General features: G+C 44.2%; 2 protein-coding genes across 3 annotated transcripts in view; one reads left to right on the forward strand and one right to left on the reverse strand.

The window, feature by feature from the left end:
• LOC126327996 (graves disease carrier protein-like) overlaps nucleotides 1-22,726 on the reverse strand; it is a 184,168-nt gene that overhangs the window by 156,482 nt on the left and 4,960 nt on the right. The window lies entirely within an intron of this gene.
• LOC126328012 (uncharacterized) overlaps nucleotides 1-22,726 on the forward strand; it is an 88,092-nt gene that overhangs the window by 56,693 nt on the left and 8,673 nt on the right. Inside the window, exon 1 of one of the 2 annotated variants that reach the window (XM_049995943.1) lies at nucleotides 1,742-2,012. The exons of the other annotated variant lie outside the window; for it this stretch is intronic. The gene's annotated coding sequence lies outside the window, so the exon portion shown is untranslated. Of the gene's footprint in view, nucleotides 1-1,741; nucleotides 2,013-22,726 lie in introns of those variants that run through there. 2 annotated transcript variants of the gene reach the window in all.

Consider the following 22,726-nt stretch of genomic DNA (forward strand, 5'->3'; position numbering starts at 1 on the left):
CTACACGCATGCAATTGCTGTTGTACAAGGGAACAGGTGTGACTAAATCCACAGCCGATAATCGCTGCCCGACTTCACACAGGCATTTTTGAATTTATTTTGCTAGTTTGAAGCGGTCAATTTTGCAAGACACAATCTGATTTTTTCCGCTTTCTGTACCGTTGAAATACGTGTGTGCGTGTAGTCGTCAGGTGGGATTTGAAGAACTTTGTAGTGAGTAGCCGGTACGTTCGTGTGACTGCTGCTAGGGCACGAAACAGTTCCATCCGTTTCAAGACGTGGCCAATTTAGCTAAACCAAAGGGATCAATTCATGACTAATGACAAGAAAATCAAGTAATGCGAAGAAGCCGTGACTTGCACCCAAGAGGACGACGTTATTTCATTTGTTGAAAACGTTACTAACAATGTTTTCCTGTAGGCAAAATGGATTCTTTTCATTTAATACTTTGCAAAGGATAAAACAACGGCTCGTGGATACTATCGAAGTCAACTGGGCCAACTGGATGAAGAAGTTTCTAACGAAGGCCAAAGTTTTCAAAAGAAAAAAGTCCTGTACGTCTAGACAATGTATCGACCCATATAAGTGTTTTGACATTCTGAAAACAGAGGAGTTTGGAGTACAAACTTTTAGAACATACGCTCTGCATCCAGCATATTTCGTACCCTTCGACTTGCACGTAAAAGTATTTGTGGCTGTAGAACGTTTCTGGTCCAGTGAATAGGTTGTTGCAATCTTACACTAGTGTTTAAAGCTCTTCTAGTATCACTCCACTTCATGGGCGGAACCTACACGCAGAAAAATGTGGAATCCGGTATATTGTCCTAAAAGATATGATGTACACTTTCACGCAACAAAAAACACGGTCCCTCATTGACAGACCGAAGTGTTTCCTCTTTGAACTATTATATGCACTCTACTTTATATACCACTGTTTTTAGACGCCACTACATTCTTCTATTTTTGAACAGAAGATTGAAGCTGCGTTTTGTGCACCACACATCCGTCCGAAGCCAGAATTTTTTAGGTTTCTCAAAATGTTTAAAACTGACACGATATTACCTAGGTCAGCTAGTAAGGAATACCTTACTTGTTGATGATACTGGATGAAATATTGGGACTGACAACATAACACGAATTGGAAATTCTAGCGGAATTTTCAAATACACCTTTTAGTTTTTCGTTCAAATGCCCTCTATTTTGTGTGCCATATTTCGGTGCCCTGAAACAACATCTCCCTTTTCGAGGTATTTATGTATCCTGTCCATATTTTTATAACATCTTTTCTTGTACTTGGTCATTAACTGCAGCTGCTTCGTTTCTTCTATTACTAGTAGTTTGAAGCTTCTCTGTATTCTTGATATCATTTGTCATACTATTTCTCATGTTTACTGCAACACTTACATTTCTTTCAAGCTATTTCATATCTTTCATAAAGATGAAGTGGTTGAATAGAATATCGTGAGTTAAAAAAACTCTGCGTTTGTCAGATCCATGAGTGCGCTAATTCTGTACAAAACAGATCAAAGATTCTATACCCTAACCTAAAAGATGTGGTAGACAGTAAAAATCTCTGTGCGTTGTGTAGTAGCATACATTGTACAATTTTAATGACGTTTTAACTTTTTCCGTATTACAATGTTAGCTGGAACTCATGAATATAAATTGTAAGTAGATAAAATTAATAATAACGTACAATGTTTGCACGGAATAAGGGACGATGTTTGTGACAAGACCTTCCATTGTTTGCTCCTTGATCAAAGAAAACATTTTGTACTGAAAGTGACAAAAATGCACACACGTTACATTAAAAGTAAGCAATATGAAATTGAAGCGTCAAATTTGATCAGATATAAAGAGAGAACATTTTCAGCTGACGGCTTACGCAGTTACCCCAAATGTTGAGAAAAACATTCTTCGTATGTAGACGTCTACATTGTTAAATTCGGAGAAAATGTGAATTTCACTCTCATACTACGTTCCACCCAGTATCCTGCATGACTGTCATTGTGGTAAGCTCAAATTTATTGCAATGGGAATGCGCACAATTCATCTTGTAAATAGTAAGTAAAATTGCTCAATTCCTTAATGTACGAATAGAAGGCAGAACAGTAGAGTGCGTATGTATGTTGAGATTCAGCTTATTGCCACCGGTACTTGGTTCACTCAGAGCCGTAGATGACAGTTTAAAGCAAGTCGTAATTCTTAGTAAACTGACTTTCTTTATCAGTAAAACATACTGTCAAATCAAAAATTTGCGTATAATGTCCAAATCCGCATTACACCGTGCTCTAAACAACCAGATGTTTCAAACACAATATCGGCGTTTTATGGCTTTGGAGCACTTATTATATTCAGCTTACAATTCATCAAGTGGAAGAGCAACTCGAAAAGTTTGTCTCACAGGTGTTCTTCACACGGCACGCATCAAGTCGATAATAGAGTTCCTCTAAAACCTTGATCAGTGTGACTAGAGTAATTGTTGCAACAACAGCTTCAGTCCTATTTCTTAGGTCGTGTAGATCAACTGCTAGCGGAGGCACATACGCATGATCCTTTATGAACCCTCAAAAGGTAAAAGCCGCATGGCGTCAGGCTGGGTGAACGTGGAGGCCATGCGAAACAAGCTCTGTCATCCACCCTCTTGCGGCCAATCGAGCGGTCGGATACAACGCCGTGTAACCAGACGCGTACTGAGATACGGCAGTGAGGCGGCGCATCATCTGCTGCCAAATAACGTTCTGTGGTCCATCTTCTAACAATTGTGGAAAGAGCCAGAGTTCTACCTCATCAAGATAGGAAACACCTGTTACAGTTGCCTTTACCGGAAACGAAAGGTCTTTAAACTTTCTGCCGAGCTATGACACAACACACATTCAATTTATTTTTATTTTGTTTATTTTCCTGATCTGACTGGGGCCACCATGCCCTCTATTACGTCGGACCAAGGTTTCACGCACACAGTGCCTGTAGCGACAATATGACTCAATAACACCGACTATGAACTAATAAATTTAAGACTGACAATACTACTACTACTACAACTACTACTACTACTACTACTACTACATCTTTGCTCCCATGCATTGTGTGGTGGCAGTGTACTTCACTGAACATTCTTCTTTTATCACTGCAAAGATACAGCCGGCCGCGGTGGTCTAGCGGTTCAAGGCGCTCAGTCCGGAACCGCGCGACTGCTACGGTCGCAGGTTCGAATCCTGCCTCGGGCATGGATGTGTGTGATGTCCTTAGGTTAGTTAGGTTTAATTAGTTCTAAGTTCTAGGCGACTGATGACCTCAGACGTTAAGTCGCATAGTGCTCAGAGCCATTTGAACCTTTTTTTTTTTTTTTTTTTTTTTTACATTTCTATAGTGAGTGTGCAAAATCTTCAGATCACTGGAAAGGAAGCAGAACGAAACTGTGCGAGATCCTCAGAACATCTACGTCTCCACAGTACTGAAGTTTATAACTTATCATAATAGTTACTGGTTGTGTTCCACACTTTTGCTTCCACTGTCTTCGAACATAGAGACCATTCTTACCATACCATACTTAAGCACATCTGTTAAAAGTATGATACTAGAAGTTCAGATTTATTTCGGTCCAACTTCCAAAAATGTTACACAAAGATCGAACAGTGCTGTGCGTATACAATTTCGGCATCCTCGTTAGCATCAAGTAGACGGTCTCGATGTTTTCGTGGGAGCTCGATATGGTCGACAGATACCTGGATGATGCGCAATGTTCATATACGGAGGTGACAAAAGTTATGAGATAGAGATGTGCACATATAAAGATTGTCGTAGTATCGCGTACACAAGATATAAAAGCGGAGTGCACTGGCAGAGATGTCATTTGTACTCAGATGAGTCGTGTGAAATTGTTTCCGATGTGATTACGGGCGGCACGACAGGAATTAACAACTTTGAACGCCGAATGGTAGTTGAAGCTAGACGCAATAGACATTCCATTTCGGAAATGTTTAGGGAATTAAATATTCCGAGATCTACTGTGTCACGAAAGTGCCGAGAATCGTAAATTTCAGACATTACCTCTCCCCATGGACAATGCAGTAGCCGATGGCCTTCGCAAAACGACCGAGAGCAGCGGCGTTTGCGTAGGGTTGTCAGTGCTAACAGACTAGCACACTGCGTGAAATGACCGCAGAAATCAACGTGAAATGTATGACGAATGTATCCGTTAAGACACTGCTACGAAAATTGGTGTTAACGTGTAGACGACTGACGCGAGTGCCTTTGCTAACAGTACGACATTGCCAGTAGTGCCCCTCATGGGCTCGAGATCATATCGGTTGGACCTACTGGAAAACCGTAGCCTGGTCTGTTGTGTCCCGATTTCAGTTGGTAAGAGCCGATGGGAGGATTAGGGTGTGGCACAGACATCACGAAGCCATGGACCAAGTTGTCAACAAGGCACCGAGCAAGCTTGTGACGGCTCCATAATGGTGCGGGCTGTGTTTGCGAGGATCATTGATTGGAAATGGTTATGTTCAGCTACTTGAAGGCTATTTGCAGCCATTCATCGTCTATGTTCCCAAACAACGATGGAATTTTTATGAATGACAATGAGCCATGTCACCGGGACACAATTGTTCGCAACTGGTTTGTAGATAATTTCTGGAGAATTCCAGCGAATGATTTGGCCACCCAAATCGCTCGACATGAATCCCATCGAACATTTACGGGACATAATCGAGAGGACAGATCGTGCACAAAGTCCTGCATCGGCAACACTTTCGCAGTTATGGATGGCTGTAGAGACGGCATGGCTCAATACTTCTGCAGGAGACTTCCAACGACTTGTTAAGTCCATGCCACGTCGAGTTGCTGCACTGTGCCGGGGAAAAGGAGGTCCGACACGGAATTAGGAGGTATCCCGTGACTTTTGTACCTCATTGAAGTATACTATATAAATATCAAACGTGGACAATCATGGGCGAATATGATCATATCCTTCTGACAATACACTGTTCTCTTTCCATGTTTCGATGTAAGAAAGCGAACATTGCGTATAAACAATTTATATCTGCGAGTATATCCTAGTTCACAAAATTCCTTTGATGCCTCCGGATGTGGCTGATTTGTGTGGCTTATACTAAGTACTAGCACTTCTAACTTTTTGTCCGAGTTCTGGAACTTGGAACTGAGTCCATGATATAAATACTACAGATGTCTGTAACGTCCAATGAAATAGATTTTAGAGGACAAGATGTTAGGAATGAAGGAGTCTTACAGAAACCACTTGCACTGTTGCCATTGGATCAGCTCTCATTTCGTAGCACCGGCTCGGGAAATCCGTCTATCGTGCTTCAGTTGCCTGATCTAGGAAACGATCACTGCGAATGTTCTGCCATTTAGTGGCTACGAAAGGAAGATGCGTTCTGTCTAAGTTTACTGTGTTCGTTAAAATCTGCACCCAAACTTCGGCAATACGCCCTTTTTGAACGGTAAGAGGACGTCGAGATGAAACACACACACACACCCACACACACACACACACACACACACACACACACAGAGAGAGAGAGAGAGAGAGAGAGAGAGAGAGAGAGAGAGAGAGAGAGAGCTAGCTTTTGTTCTCTACTGCGCAGAGCCGTCTGCTGACTGTTTCTCAGTGGGCAGCTACTTTTCGTGTAGTCCCTTTCCCCATGCTCTCTTCAATCGTCCATCTGAAAGTCTTGGTCGCTGTGTAACTAAGGTTACATGTAGTACAAGGAATCTGTGCTCATCATCAAGTACCATCGTGCACATTATGTTAATCTTACTGTCGTGTATTTTATGTGAAAGCCGAGAAAGCCAAATTCGTGCGGGTACTTCAGACCAGAATGAGATTGTTTACAGATACTGCAAAGAACGTGATTTTCATATCGAATGATTTATTGCACAGAAATGTCAACAAAAAGCATGACACTTCACCGTTTCAATTCCACAGCACTAGTTGTTCAGACCGAGCAAGTGAAGTACTTCACATTTTGATTATAATAGCAAATGTAGTTCAAATAATTAATGTTGTAACATTTTTACTCGGGAGCTACAGTATTTCCAAAATCTTTCAGCTGTTTATGATTTATCGGTGTCTGCATGTTTCACGGCCTTTTTTGCAATGTGATACAGTTAGATGATGAGAGGAACAGATAAAACTACATTCTGATGATATGCCGTCGCATGCTGTGGCGATTCGAGGGCGCATATCGTGTGGCATAGTTGAGGCTTCGTGACAGGCTTTACCTTTCAGTGCTGGCCATCGAAAGAAATCACTATGGAGCACCGACTCGCGGTCACATGGTACGGGGATGCCTACGGTGTGTAACCGTGGGTATGTAGGTGCGCCGTGGTGAACATTTGGTAACCAAATTAAAGCAGCAAATTGTTATTTCTTTCGGCATTACGGGGCAATTGAATGATGAAACAACTTACATATCCACTTCATCAGGCTTCTTTAAACCCATTGTCTTTTTGGAAAGTGGAAATGTGTGGTAAGCACTTATGGGACCAAACTGCTAAGGTTATCGGTCCCTAAGCCTACATACTACTTAATCTAACTAAAACCAACTTACACTAAGGACAAAACACACACACACGAGGGAAGACTCGAACCTCCGACGGAGGAGCCGCCCGGACCGTGACAAGGCGCCCTAGACCGCTCGGCTACCCCACGCGGCCATTGTCTTTTTGAAAGGTAGATGAGACGATTTTGAAATAAGAAGTGATGACAGAGACAACAAAAAACTGGATTAGCAATGTGTTAATCGAACTTCTTGTATCGGAGCCTTTTCGGTTGATGTTCACGAAAAATATTCATTTAGACTCGCAGCCATGAATTTACAACGGTTGCGTCGACTACTGGCTAGAAGCTAAGTCTACACCTGTTTCATTTCTAATCGTGCCTCGTCGTTGTAATGATTCTTTGAGAGAGGGGAAGGAACCACGACGTAACCCTTGCTTATGGTAGTATTTTTGTAAATAGGTGTTCAACAGCTTCCAAGTCCTCTGCAACGTGCGTTCCGCGTAGCTCTGTTTCACAGATGTCATTAGTAGCTTTCTGATGTATCTCGCTTCTCCGTGCTTCAACAGCCACACGTATGACCAGAAAATCGTCTATCGAGAGTAGCGCAGAGTAAGACACGATAACAAACCTCGCAGGAGATAAGAATACTACACAAGCTTCACGGTCAATGTCGGCGTCTTTATGTCATGCGACGTGCACGTGAAAGGGATCTCCTTCTAGTTGTGCTTATGTGAGACGCTTAGGATGGTATGCTGCGGAGCTACAGTAGAAACTGTAAGTGGAGCAGTCTTTCCCAACTGCATGAGGAACGTGACTTTGCAGACCAACCTATTAAAAGGATGGAACATAGATCAATGGATTAAGTGTTGGAATAATGCAAACGTAGGATTTTGAAGTATAATATCCCTTTTAACAAGCCCATGCAGCTCATTCGACCGTAATGCTAGGGACATTTAATAAATAAAAGACAAACTGATGTAGAAATGAAACAGTTTGTATGAGGAGTTTTGTTCTTTCATGACTTTAGGTTGGCGTCACTGTGATGGCTAAGAACAGCTAACGGATAAAAACTGTTTCATTTATAACTTCAAAATTGCATTTAACGATTGTGCGTCCGCTTTAAATTTCCACATTAGCTGAACAATCTGGAGTGACCCGCTTGTTGCTTTCTGAAGGTGCAAAATGGGCAACAATCTTCTCTCGAATGATTTCAATGAATCATGATAGTTTTATGAAGCGCGGGAATGTTTTAATTTTGTAGAACGGTTCAAAGACGATCGAACCTCAGTGGTTGACGAGCAACGTCCTGGACATGTCAGCTCCTTCACTTGAAATCCCGCATTGAGGACATCATTTGTGAAGACTGACATTACAGCTGAATATGTAGCAAAAACATTTGCGATAAGTGTTGGCACACTTCCTAACGCTACCAGTAACAATTTCAAGTAAGCAAAACTAGTGCAAGATTGGTCCCGAAACAATTAATACAACAATACAAGGAAATAAGATTCGAAGTGAGTACAGACTTTAGAGAACGGTACGAAAGAGAAGGTGATCCTTTTCTAAACAAGATTTTAAGGTTTGATGAAACAGTCCACTCAAAGAGGCCATTACGTGAAAGAAGTTTTGGGGAAGTGGCTCAACAACAAGACAGGCTTCTTCATATCAGATACAAAAAGCTAGTTCACCGTTGGGACAAGCATATTGATATTGGTGGAGATTATGTTGAAAAATAGTAAAAGTCTCATTTGGGAAAAATACAGTTGTTTCTCTACATCATTTTCTCTCTTCACTTGCTAAATGCCCCTCATTCAGATTGAAATATCTAACCGCTCTAGAGAACGTTGCGAAAGTATTGTTAGAGTTGGAAGACGGTACAGTAAGTTGCTGATATTGTTTTCCCAAATTTGTACAGGAAACTACGGATTCGAGCGTTGTCCTTGGTCTAGTAAGCTCTACGTTGGTGGGAACTCTAGTCTGCCCACTTTCAAAATAATTATTTTGTTCTGCTACGATAACCTCTCAGACTCACACTACAAAAATAAAAACGCTACCCAGCTTCTACCACGGAAAACTAAATCCGTACTCGGAAACTAAAAGAGAATGATCCGTCTTGCCTGTAGAGCTCGCGCTTAGGTTCTTCAGCGTGAGTCATCATCATCACCTCTTCCACCAATCATACTATCAAGCATAAAAGGAGTACTCGGTATTCGTAGCACTGTAGACAGATACTTCATTAGTTTAAGTCTGGCAGATCGAAATAAATATTTCAAAATTGAATGAGACATGGCTATATCAGAGAAAATGCGGCAGTCATATGCGTTTCCCGCAATTATTCTCTAAAGTGAGAGATAATGAGAAAAAAATCGAGGGTACATCTTGAGGTGCGCACACCTCGTGGTCACAAGCGCACGCTTCATTAATACAGTATTTGTAGCCCTGCGTAGTATGATCCACACATAAGAACCCAACTAATCACGGCATTTTTATAGTCTACACAATATCGCTTATAGCTTACAGTTGAAGTCTGGTCCCTTGTTAATTTCCTTATCCGCAAACAAATCTTAAAGCAAATGAAATCCGCAATAGCCATAATTTTGAGTATCCGCTTATGGCCGGTGCCCAAACTACTTCCCCAATATTTCCTGGTGTTTTTACTAACGTAAGTGACTGCTACAGACGAATGTTGAAAATTTGATGGACTGATAAGGTACAGGATGAGGAGGTTCTGCGCAGAATCGGAGAGGAAAGGAATATGTGGAAAACACTGACAAGGAGAAGGGACAGGATGAGGGGCATCTGCTAAGCCATCAGGGAATGACTTCTATGTAAAAAGAGGGAGCTGCTGATGGCAAAAACTGCAGAGGAAGATAGATATTGAAATACATCCAGGAAATAATTGAGGACGTTGGTTGCAGGCGCTACTCTGAGATGAAGAGGTTGCCACAGGAGAGGAGTTCATGGCGGACTGCATCAAACTAGTCAGAAGGCGGAAGACTCAAAAAAGAGATTAGTAAGAATGTGGCTAGCCGTTCAGATTTATGGTGAGTGCTTTAAAAACAAGTGAAGTTAGATTTTTGGGAAACAAATTTGAAATAATTGTTCAGTGTTTCCTGTGATCCTTGTAACATATATCTCTGGTTTCAAGTTTATGAAGCCATTATCTCCAAAACCTTTACGGTACCATGTTCTACTGAATTATATAATTCATGGAATGACGATGTGATCATACTTTAGACAGGTTCAGCATCCTTTTTCATCGAATCCCCTTAAACGCCATCCCATACACTGATAGAAGCAGCGAACATAAGTAAATAACTCAAGGCGCCTCAAAAATATACTCCTGGAAATTGAAATAAGAACACCGTGAATTCATTGTCCCAGGAAGGGGAAACTTTATTGACACATTCCTGGGGTCAGATACATCACATGATCACACTGACAGAACCACAGGCACATAGACACAGGCAACAGAGCATGCACAATGTCGGCACTAGTACAGTGTATATCCACCTTTCGCAGCAATGCAGGCTGCTATTCTCCCATGGAGACGATCGTAGAGATGCTGGATGTAGTCCTGTGGAACGGCTTGCCATGCCATTTCCACCTGGCGCCTCAGTTGGACCAGCGTTCGTGCTGGACGTGCAGACCGCGTGAGACGACGCTTCGTCCAGTCCCAAACATCCTCAATGGGGGACAGATCCGGAGATCTTGCTGGCCAGGGTAGTTGACTTACACCTTCTAGAGCACGTTGGGTGGCACGGGATACATGCGGACGTGCATTGTCCTGTTGGAACAGCAAGTTCCCTTGCCGGTCTAGGAATGGTAGAACGATGGGTTCGATGACGGTTTGGATGTACCATGTACTATTCAGTGTCCCCTCGACGATCACCAGAGGTGTACGGCCAGTGTAGGAGATCGCTCCCCACACCATGATGCCGGGTGTTGGTCCTGTGTGCCTCGGTCGTATGCAGTCCTGATTGTGGCGCTCACCTGCACGGCGCCAAACACGCATACGACCATCATTCGCACCAAGGCAGAAGCGACTCTCATCGCTGAAGACGACACGTCTCCATTCGTCCCTCCATTCACGCCTGTCGCGACACCACTGGAGGCGGGCTGCACGATGTTGGGGCGTGAGCGGAAGACGGCCTAACGGTGTGCGGGACCGTAGCCCAGCTTCATGGAGACGGTTGCGAATGGTCCTCGCCGATACCCCAGGAGCAACAGTGTCCCTAATTTGCTGGGAAGTGGCGGTGCGGTCCCCTACGGCACTGCGTAGGATCCTACGGTCTTGGCGTGCATCCGTGCGTCACTGCGGTCTGGTCCCAGGTCGACGGGCACGTTCACCTTCCGCCGACCACTGGCGACAACATCGATGTACTGTGGAGACCTCATGCCCCACGTGTTGAGCAATTCGGCGGTACGTCCACCCGGCCTCCCGCATACCTGCTATACGCCCTCGCTCAAAGTCCGTCAACTGCACATACGGTTCACGTCCACGCTGTCACGGCATGCTACCAGTGTTAAAGACTGCGATGGAGCTCCCTATGCCTCGGCAAACTGGCTGACACTGACGGTGGCGGTGCACAAATGCTGCGCAGCTAGCGCCATTCGACGGCCAACACCGCGGTTCCTGGTGTGTCCGCTGTGCCGTGCGTGTGATCATTGCTTGTACAGCCCTCTCGCAGTGTCCGGAGCAAGTACGGTGGGTCTGACACACCGGTGTCAATGTGTTCTTTTTTCCATTTCCAGGAGTGTATTTTAAAGTGGTCTCATTCACATTACTGTCATCGCCCTGTTAATGAGCTAAATTCCTTCACTATTTTTATTCCTAAAAGAGATTGTGTAACTTCACAGATTCTTTTGATTTAGTAAACAGCCGCGATTTGTAGCGAGAAGGTCCGTTTTGTTAAGTGTTAATTTAAGTTTTTCAGCGACTGAAGCCTGATAAGAGTCTCCATATGGGTGAAATATTGTCAGGGTCAGACTGGACCAAGAAGAGTAAGTGGTCCCGTCACACTGCAATGAATAACATTCGAAGTCACTTGTAATTGCTGGTATGCTCAGTCCCTGATAACGACTGTTAAGTTCAAAATCGTCCATTTCCTTTCATATCGGCCACAATCATGAGCAGCTATGTTATCAATGTGTTAATACTTGAAGACCTTGGAATTATTCGTAATGCAGTCCTGTCACATGGAGGATGTTATCAATGTGTTAACACTTTAAGACCCAGGAACTATTCGTAATGCAGTTCTGTGACGCGGGGGATGTGCGCAACATAGAGTACTGTTCTAGGAGCCGGTATCTAAAATGTTTGTTGGCCAATGACACAAATGCATCTGACACCACGGACTATGAGTGTAGGCGAATATGCTGTCTTCCAAGTTGCGTGAAAAGTTCGAGAAACTTACAGCGATAGGACAAATTCAAAGAAGTGTCCTTGGGAAGTGTACTAAATCCTAGATGAGCGCAGACCTATGCACAAAGCCAAAGCGGTGAATGGCTATCACCCATGGGGAACATGGCAGGCAACGTAAGGATACGCTTCCAAGGCAGTATATGAAAGCGAACTTTCGGAGGCAAGAAAGGAAGTTGCACTTCGCATATTGACGGTCAAGAGAATTATCAAGAAGGTTGCACAGACAACATATGTATCTGGTGAAGAGAACATAACGCCGGTATGGCAGCGGTAGTTCAACAGCGTCTGTATTATGACTCATAACTGGGCTAGTGTAGAATACTCCAGTGGCTAATGTGTGCCTCAATGATGGATTGTATTGACACGGCGTAAAATACACGGTCATGCAGGTGAGTAAGCAAGACACCCATAGTCCATTTTTTTTTTTTTTGATCAGACAAGGGGTTGGTATGAGTGGAGGAGAATTTTCCGATCAACGCCCCATGAAGTACCGTTTAAAACACTTAAAATATTCAGAGATTGGGTACAGTGTGCTGATAGATAAGATACAGGGGAGGACAAACAGTTTCTTATCAAGCGTGAGCCCCAAAAAGTTGGTGGTTTCGACAAATGGAAGAGCAAAACGACCGAGATTTGAGGACAGTGGAGGAAACTCGTTATGCTGCCAGAAATTCACACAGTCTTTCTGTGGAACATTGTACGCCATTGTCGACGCTCCACAAGTAAAGACGGTTGAGACATTGCTGAAGTCGTCGCTCAACTAAACAGGTCCGTTGAGAGCTGCAGCAGATTGCAAAGTCATCGATGTAAAGAGAGCTCGAGATGCCTGGTGGGAGACAGTCCATGATGGGATTAATGACTGTGACAAGTAGGGCTACGCTCAGCACAGTGCCCTGAGGCACCCAGTTCTGCTGAAAAAAAGTGTTCGATAAAGCTGGACCCACATGTACCTTGAAAATCTGGTAATTTAAAAACTCCCAAATAATAAGGGGAAAGCGACCTGGGAAGCCCCACATGTAGATTTCATTGAGGATGCCTGTCCTCCAGCAAGTATTGCCTTCTCAAAATAAAATTTTAAAAAAGGATCAGAAAATTGCTCATAATGTGAGTTGACAGGGCGATGAGATGATCAACTGCAGAGCAGTGCTTACTAAATCCACAATGAGCATTAGTTAGCAAATTCCAAGACTTAAGCCACCATACCAGCCGACCCTTGATCATGTGTTCTATCACATTGCTGACACAGTTGGTGAGGGAAACTGGGTGGTAGCTGGACAGAAGATATTTGTCCTTGACAGGCTTGTTTGAATGGGGATTATAGTGGCTTCACACCAACAACAGGGAAACGCATCGGCTGTCCAGATGTGATTATACATACAAATGAGAAAGTGCTTGCCATCAAGAGAGAGATGCTGCAACATCTGAATGTGAATATCATTCAGTCATGGAGCAGAGAATCATGGTGAGGTAACAGCATGTTCGAGCTCCCACATAGTAAAAATGGCATTGTAGCATTCATGATTCTGTAGTGGGTGGGACTCGAGATCTCTGCAAAGTATTGAGCCAAGGTGTTGGAAATATAGATAGGGCCCACAATAACATCATTCACTACAGTCATGCCAGGAATTGAGAGATATACCTTGTTTCCAGAAATCCGACATAGGTTACCCCAAACAACAGAAGAGGGAGTTAAACAGCTGAAAGAAATAGTAAGAAATCCAATTAGGTTTATAACGAATACAGTTCTTCTGTAAAGGATTGTGTTCAAAGACATGGAGAGCACATCTCTGCATGCAGACTGTATTGGTGGTGGTGGTGGTTAGTGTTTAACGTCCCATCGACAACGAGGTCATTAGAGACGGAGCGCAAGCTCGGGTTAGAGAACAATTGGGAAGGAAATCAGCCGTGCCCTTTCAAAGGAACCATCCCGGCATTTGCCTGAAACGATTTAGGGAAATCACGGAAAACCTTAATCAGGATGGCCGGAGACGGGATTGAACCGTCGTCCTCCCGAATGCAAGTCCAGTGTGCTAACCACTGCGCCACCTCGCTCAGACTGTGTTGTGGCATTCCTCACTCCATAGCATATTGGGACACATCGCAGTATGAAAGAGTTTCGGGAGATGGACAATCTGCAGTGGTAAGGATAACATTCATAAGGTACTCTATCTGATCATCACTGGTGTGGAAATGTTGTTCATCGAAGACTGCCGCCGGCCGCGGTGGTCTAGCGATTCTAGGCGCGCAGTCCGGAACCGAACGACTGCTACGGTCGCTGGTTCGAATCCTGCCTCGGGCATGGATGTGTGTGATGTCCTTAGGTTAGTTAGGTTTAAGTAGCTCTAAGTTCTAGGGGACTGATGACCACAGATGTTAAGTCCCATAGTGCTCAGAGCCATTTGAACCATTTTTTTGAAGATTGCCAGTGAAGAGTAGGGCCTCCAGTAAGCTTTAGAAAGATGTCATATGGCTCTGCACATAGATGGGACATGAGTTGGCAGACAAAGAACACAAAGAAAATCGTCGCTTGGGAAATGTATCTGGGAGGATGGACCACTCTAGATGGTGGGCAAGTTGTGCATTTTAGAACGAGAGATCCAGGTGCGAAAAAGTGTATGTATCATCTGAAAGAAATGTGGATTCACCTGTGTAGAGAGAAATGAGAGTAAGCTGCTTGAGAATATCTGCCAGGAGAGAGCCTCTTGGGCAGTTCTCAGAGCCCCAAGTGAAATGGTGGGAGTTGAAGTCAACAAGTAGCAAAAAGGTTTGAGGGAGCTGAGTGATAAGCTGCAGCATGTATCTCCTGGTGAGATCAAATGATGGGATAAGAGAAATGGCATAATTGGGGAGAGAAAGATGGACAGCAACAGCTTGTAGCTGGGTGTTCAATGAAGCAGTTTGGCTATGAATGTCATCCCAAATGAGAATCTTGACTCCTCTGTGAGCTGGAGTTCTTTCTTTGGAATAAAGGTCGAAACATACTGGAGTGAAGTGTAAGAAAAATTCAAATGGCTCTGAGTACTATGGGACTTAACATCTGAGGTCATCAGTCCCCTAGAACTTAGAACTACTTTAACCTAACTAACCTAAGGACATCACACACATCCATGCCCGCGGCAGGATTCGAACCTGCGACTGTAGCGGTCATGCAGTTCCAAACTGTAGTGCTTAGAAGCGCACGGCCACACCGGCCGGCTGAAGTGTAAGAGATCAAAGAGGTCTTGAGGGCATAATTTCGTTTCTTGGAGGCATAAACCAACTGAGGATTGTCATCACAATAATAGCTGTAACTCTACCCTGTGTGATCTGATACCACGAATTTTCCATTGGAGAAAAGCCGTATTAGATGATAGTAGATATTTCTCTTAAAAGGAGCAAATACTTCAGAGGCTCCCGAGAGCCAGATTTCAGCTGTGAACTATCACAGGGTGCTCCCTGCCGCCGTTGGATAAGCTGCTGCAGCAGCAAGTCGTATAACCCTAGCTTACTTGTTTGTTAGATAGTTTAATTAATTTCTTTGCATGTTTTTGGGTATTTGCATTGTTTAATTCATATATTTAGGGCGTATTATAGTATTTGAGGGTTGTAGCATCGCGCCTTAGTACCTGAATAGTGCAAATTCGCGTAGTCGTCTGTCTTCTGTTTTTGTTTTGAACAGCCTGTGTCGGTTGGTCACAGCCATTGTGCTCCCTGCCGCCGTTGGATAAGCAGCTGCAGCAGCAAGTCGTATAACCCTAGCTTACTTATTTGTTAGATAGTTTAATTAATTTCTTTGCGTGTTTTTGGGTACTTGCATTGTTTAATTCATATATTTCGGGCGTATTATAGTATTTGACAGTTGTAGCATCGCGCTTTAGTGTTTACTTCGTAGATTCTTATTTAAATTGCGTGTGAGTTTCGTATAGGAGGTGCAATTTCGAGTTTTAGTTACTGTAATCGTAAATTCAGCAGATTGTAGCGCAGTCGTTAGGCATTTGTACAGGTTAGTTGATACCTTCTTTGCGTGTTCCGCTTGCGTTATCTAGGCACGTTCTCGTGTTTCGGTAACTGTTGTTCAACATCGATTAGAATGGACAGGGACTGCGATTGCTGTGTTCGGATGAGGGCTGACTTGGCATCCCTTCGCTCACAGCTGCAATCGGCGCTGACTTCGGTCGCACAGCTTGAGGCTGTTGCCAATGGGCACCACTGTGGGGAGCCGGACTTGGGTATCACGGGGATGTCAACCTCGTCCCGTCTATCCCCAGATCGGTCTGCCGCTGTGGTTGCCCCGGTTGCTGCCCGCAGTGGGGCTGAGCCCTCGCCTGTGGTTGATTGGGAGGTCGCTCCAAGGCGTGGCAGGCAGCGAAAGGCGTCCCCGGAGGCTGATCAGAAAGCCTCCCCGGTGCGTCTGACAAACCGGTTTCAGGCACTGTCTCTGGCTGAGCCAGATGCAGCTGCCTGCCCTGTTTCAGAGGATCATTCTCAGCCTTCAAGGTCCGGACAATCGCAGAGGGTGGGCTTACTGGTAGTTGGGAGCTCCAATGTACGGCGGCTAAGGAGGGGAAGAAATCCAGTGTGCACTCCGTGTGCATTCCGGGAGGAGTCATTCCTGATGTGGAAAGGGTCCTTCCGGATGCCATGAAGAGCACAGGGTGCAGCCAGCTGCAGGTGGTGGCACATGTCGGCACTAATGACGTGTGTCGCTTTGGATCTGAGGAAATTCTCTCTGGATTCCAGCGGCTATCTGATTTGGTGAAGGCTGCCAGTCTTGCTTACGAGATGAAGGCAGAGCTCACCATCTGCAGCATCGTTGACAGAACCGACTGCGGATCTTTGGTGCAGAGCCGGGTGGAGGGTCTGAATCAGAGGCTCAGACGGTTTTGCGACCGTATTGGCTGCAGATTCCTTGACTTGCGCCATAGGGTGGTGGGGTTTCGGGTTCCGCTGAATAGGTCAGGAGTTCACTACACTCAGCTGGCGGCTACACGGGTAGCGGAGGCTGTGTGGCCTGGACTGGGCGGTTTTTTAGGTTAGAAGGCTTCGGGAAAGTGCGGGATGGGCTGCAATGTCAAAGGGTGCTTGGCAATTACAGGACGTGCTTGGATCAAGGAACAGACGGAATTATAGTTGTAAATTGTTGTAGTTGCGCTGGAAAAGTCCCTGAGCTTCAAGCGCTAATAGAAAGCACAGAAGCTGATATCGTTATAGGTACAGAAAGCTGGCTAAAGCCTGAAATAAATTCTGCAGAAATTGTTACGAAGTCTCAGACTGTGTTCAGGAAAGATAGATTAGGCAGAATTGGTGGTGGCGTGTTTGTGTCTGTCAGTAGTGGTTTATCTTGTAGTGAAGTCGAAGTAGATACTCCGTGCGAATTGGTATGGGTGGAGGTTATACTTAACAGCCGAATTAAGTTTATAATTGGCTCCTTCTACCGACCCCCAGACTCCGATGATACAGTTGCGGAACAGTTCAGAGGAAGTTTGAGTCTCGTAACAAATAAATACCCCACTCATACGGTTATAGTCGGTGGGAACTTCAACCTACCCTCGGTATGTTGGCAAAAATACTTGTTCAAAACCGGTGGTAGGCAGAAAACGTCTTCCGAGATTGTCCTAAATGCTTTCTCCGAAAATTATTTCGAGTAGCTAGTCCACGAACCCACGCGAATTGTAAATGGTTGCGAAAAAACACTTGACCTCTTAGCCACAAACAATCCAGAGCTGATAGAGAGCATCATGACTGATACAGGGATTAGTGATCACAAGGTCATTGTAGCTAGGCTCAATACCATTTCTTCCAAATCCATCAGAAACAAACGCAAAATAATTTTATTTAAAAAAGCGGATAAAGTACCACTAGAAGCCTTCCTAAAAGACAATTTCCATTCCTTCCGAACTGACTATGCGAATGTAGACGAGATGTGGCTCAAATTCAAAGATATAGTAGCAACAGCAATTGAGATATTCATACCTCATAAACTGGTAAGAGATGGAACAGATCCCCCGTGGTACACAAAAAAGGTCCGAACGCTGTTGCAGAGGCAACGGAAAAAGCATGCGAAGTTCAGAAGAACGCGAAATCACGAAGATGGGCTAAAATTTACAGACGCGCGAAATTTGGCACGTACTTCGATGTGAGATGCCTTTAATAGGTTCCACAACGAAACATTGTCTCGAAATTTGGTAGAAAATCCGAAGAAATTCTGGTCGTATGTAAGTACACAAGCGGCAAGACGCAGTCAATACCTTCGTTGCGCAGTGCCGATGGTACTGTTATCGACGACTGTGCCGCTAAAGCGGAGTTATTGAACGCAGTTTTCCGAAATTCCTTCACCAGGGAAGACGAATGGAATATTCCAGAATTTGAAACACGAACATCTGCTAGCATGAGTTTCTTAGAAGTAGATACCTTAGGGGTTGCGAAGCAACTCAAATCGATTGATACGGGCAAGTCTTCAGGTCCAGATTGTATACCGATTAGGTTCCTTTCAGATTACGCTGATACTATAGCTCCCTACTTAGCACTCATATACAACCGCTCGCTCACCGATAGATCTGTACCTACAGATTGGAAAATTGCGCAGGTCGCACCAGTGTTCAAGAAGGGTAGTAGGAATAATCCATTTAACTACAGACCTATATCATTGACGTCGGTTTGCAGTAGGGTTTTTGGAGCATATACTGTATTCAAACATTATGAATCACCTCGAAGGGAATGATCTATTGACACGTAATCAGCATGGCTTCAGAAAACATCGCTCTTGTGCAACGCAGCTAGCTCTTTATTCGCACGAAGTAATGGCCGCTATCGACAGGGGATCTCAAGTTGATTCCGTATTTCGAGATTTCCGGAAAGCTTTTGACACCGTTCCTCATAAGCGACTTCTAATCAAGCTGCGGAGCTATGGGGTATCGTCTCAGTTGTGCGAGTGGATTCGTGATTTCCTGTCAGGAAGGTCGCAGTTCGTAGTAATAGACGGCAAATCATCGAGTAAAACTAAAGTGATATCAGGTGTTCCCCAGGGAAGCGTCCTGGGACCTCTGCTGTTCCTGATCTATATAAATGACCTGGGTGACAATCTGAGCAGTTCTCTTAGATTGTTCGCAGATGATGCTGGAATTTACCGTCTAGTAAGGTCATCCGAAGACCAGTATCAGTTGCAAAGCGATTTAGAAAAGATTACTGTATGGTGTGTCAGGTGGCAGTTGACGCTAAATAACGAAAAGTGTGAGATGATCCACATGAGTTCCAAAAGAAATCCGTTGGAATTCGATTACTCGATAAATAGTACAATTCTCAAGGCTGTCAATTCAACTAAGTACCTGGGTGTTAAAATTACGAACAACTTCAGTTGGAAGGACCACATAGATAATATTGTCGGGAAGGCGAGCCAAAGGTTGCGTTTCATTGCCAGGACACTTAGAAGATGCAACAAGTCCACTAAAGAGACAGCTTACACTACACTCGTTCGTCCTCTGTTAGAATATTGCTGCGCGGTGTGGGATCCTTACCAGGTGGGATTGACGGAGGACATCGAAAGGGTGCAAAAAAGGGCAGCTCGTTTTGGATTATCACGTTATAGGGGAGAGAGTGTGGCAGATATGATACACGAGTTGGGATGGAAGTCATTACAGCATAGACGTTTTTCGTCGCGGCGAGACCTTTTTACGAAATTTCAGTCACCAACTTTCTCTTCCGAATGCGAAAATATTTTGTTGAGCCCAACCTACATAGGTAGGAATGATCATCAGAATAAAATAAGAGAAATCAGAGCTCGAACAGAAAGGTTTAGGTGTTCGTTTTTCCCGCTCGCTGTACGGGAGTGGAATAGTAGAGAGATAGTATGATTGTGGTTCGATGAACCCTCTGCCAAGCACTTAAATGTGAATTGCAGAGTAGTCATGTAGATGAGGCTGGAGCATCCACTTCCATTAGTTCTTCAGAGGTACCAGTAACCTTCCTTGGTTGGTCAGCTAACCCCATAGTGGAGAACTGGTTGGTGATGTGCACTGGTAACACAGAGGTCAGCCAGACAGAGGTGTCACTGTTTTAGAGGATCTCTGAGTTGGAGCAGGGGAAAAATGTTCGTCTTTGTTTGACTTCTTAGTACCTTTGGTCCGTCAGAGGTGGTCCCAGACATTTGCTGACTTTCTTCTTTCTAAATTTCCGTTCTGCTCATTGTGTTCCAAGTGGCTTCACCAGTATGGACAAACGTTCTTTTTGTGTGTTGAGTCAAAATAACTGTGGTGCACACAGGTGAGGACATAACTGTAGCACTACGATATTCCACCACCACAGCACAGAACTGGAGGTTGCAGGTCTGCCTGGGCATATCTTTCATGCATAGTGACATAGAAACAATGGTACTGTAACTGCTGCATAGTGGTATGCAAGGCTTTCTGCTAGTTAACATTTTGTAGGCAACACTAAGAGTTACCTTTTCCTTCACCCAGATCTCCTGAATAGCTCACTGACCAAGGTACACAGGGCATTCATGGGATGAAGCAGCATGGTTGCCAGTGCAGTTGATGCAGTACGGATAAGGAGGTGGGCCATCTCATTCATGAACATCCTTGACACTAGTTGCATATTTGGCTGTTTTTACAGGACATGCGATTATCGTTATAACACTGACATTTAGTAACAATGCATTGAATATATTATATAGGTCTGATGTTGATGACTTCATAGCTCGCCTTGATCTTCGACGGGAGCTCTACTCGATAAAATGTTAAGGAAAGGGTACAGTAGGCACTAATTCTGTATCAACCATCTTCATAAACCAATGGACTGCAGTTACACCCTGATCAGAGAGATAACGTTCTATATTGCCCTCAATAAAGCTATCAAGCAGCCGAGTGTACACGACACTATGCGAAGAATACAGTGCTTGATGAGCCTCTACAGAAACAGGGTATCTGTGGAGAAGCATAGCTGTAAACAGTTTTTGGGCTTGAAAGGCACTGTCTGTCTTTAGAAGCAAACCTCCATTGTGTAAGCAAGTGCAGGATTTAGGTGGGCCTGCAATTATATCCATATCTTTCTGAATGATGAAGAGGTTCACTGTACAAATGTTCTGACCTCCTCCTGAGCATGAGACCATGATATCAGGGTGTGACTGCAAGTTTCATTCTGTCTTTGACCTCATTCCATTCTGTTTATTAGGTTGCATTCATGGAGTTGAAGTACTCATCGAGGATGAGTCCCCAAGATTGCTAGTGTCTCTGATTGAGTGCCCCTTCCTTCTGGGGGTCCGCACAGAGAAGAGCACAGCCACCTTTGGTGACTTTTCAAAAATCAGGTCACACCTCCTGAACTCCAGACATAGAGACCAACCAGCAATTGGGAAGGTAGTCCCCATGGGAGGGGACATAGAATAGGAGGAGGATAGACATGCAGCACAGAAAAGTAAGAAGTACTGCAGTGGTTGGGGGCCCACATGTGTCACGTGTGCGACTGCATGTGTGCAAGTTAGTGATTGAAATATTACTGTTGCAATGTTCTACCTGTAAGTTTTCTACTGGAAAGGAGACAAATCGATGGAGACATTAGGTTCAGTTATACTTTGGCCTATTCAACAGGGGCAGTTATGCACCAACATTTGTTTACACTTCCGTTGCCTAATGGTCTACAACAAACACTGCAATGTACTAAAACCCTTACTGTTGAACATATAATAATACAAATCATTCAGGTTCAAATGAATGTCTACCAGGTGTCAGGTTCCAGTGACTATACTTGTGCGCAAAAGGTAAGGGTGAAAATAGCTTTCAGATTATGTCACTGTCAAGTAACTAATTCAATCAAGCTTGGACCATACATAGAAGAACTACAGTAGTACAATACAGTACAGTATAGTAACTGAAAGAAGCACACAGTGAAATGAAGAGGAATGACACTGTTGTTCAAAGACAATAATTGCACTGAATTCACCATGATTCATGATAGTCACCTGGACATTACAAATGGTGTGGCATGGTTCGTAATAGGTTGTATGATCTCCATGGACAGCAATGCATACTCTGAAATGCTCCCCCATGCTAGTCATAAGGCAGGTAATGAGTTTCTTGTGGTAGGCGATTCCGTTTTTTCACCAGTGGGGTTGCTGGTTAGTTGTTGGTGCATGTGGTTCGAGCTGAATATATCTTTCCAATGCATGCCATATGTTCTCATTGGGATTTTAGTCAGGGGAACAAGCAGGCCAGCCTATTCACTGAATATCCTCTTACTCCAAGAGCGTCTCTACCTGCACTGTTTGATGCGGTCGAGGATTGCCATCCACAAAAATGAAGTCAGGGCCGAATGCTCCCCTCAAGAGATGCATATTGGGAAGGAATCAAGTGTCAGTAACGTTGATGAGAGAGTGTTCTATATTAAAAGATTTGGAGGTAGGTACGCTCATGGAAAATTATGGCTCCCCACACTGTAACATCTGGATCAGTAAAATTGTCAAGGGTGCATTTGGTACAGATTTTATTTTTACAGATGACAACACAAGACTGCACTGAACAGTGCATGTTGAGGAATTCTTTGAACTAGAGGATACTCGGTGAATGCACTGACCTGCCCATTCCCTCGATTTAAATCCCACTGATCATGTTTGGGATGCACTGGGTGGGCATACTGCAGCATATCCACATAAACAAACAACCATCCGGCTCCTTCACTGGTGAAAAACTGGAGCACACCAACACAAGACTCTGCATCAGTCTTGTGCCCGGCTTGGGGTTACATTGCAGAGCATGCACTGCCATTCATGGTGATCGCACACCCTATTAAGAATTGCGTCC

Source organism: Schistocerca gregaria, chromosome 2, assembly GCF_023897955.1.
Source record: "Schistocerca gregaria isolate iqSchGreg1 chromosome 2, iqSchGreg1.2, whole genome shotgun sequence".
In the NCBI taxonomy this organism is placed as follows: domain Eukaryota; kingdom Metazoa; phylum Arthropoda; class Insecta; order Orthoptera; family Acrididae; genus Schistocerca; species Schistocerca gregaria.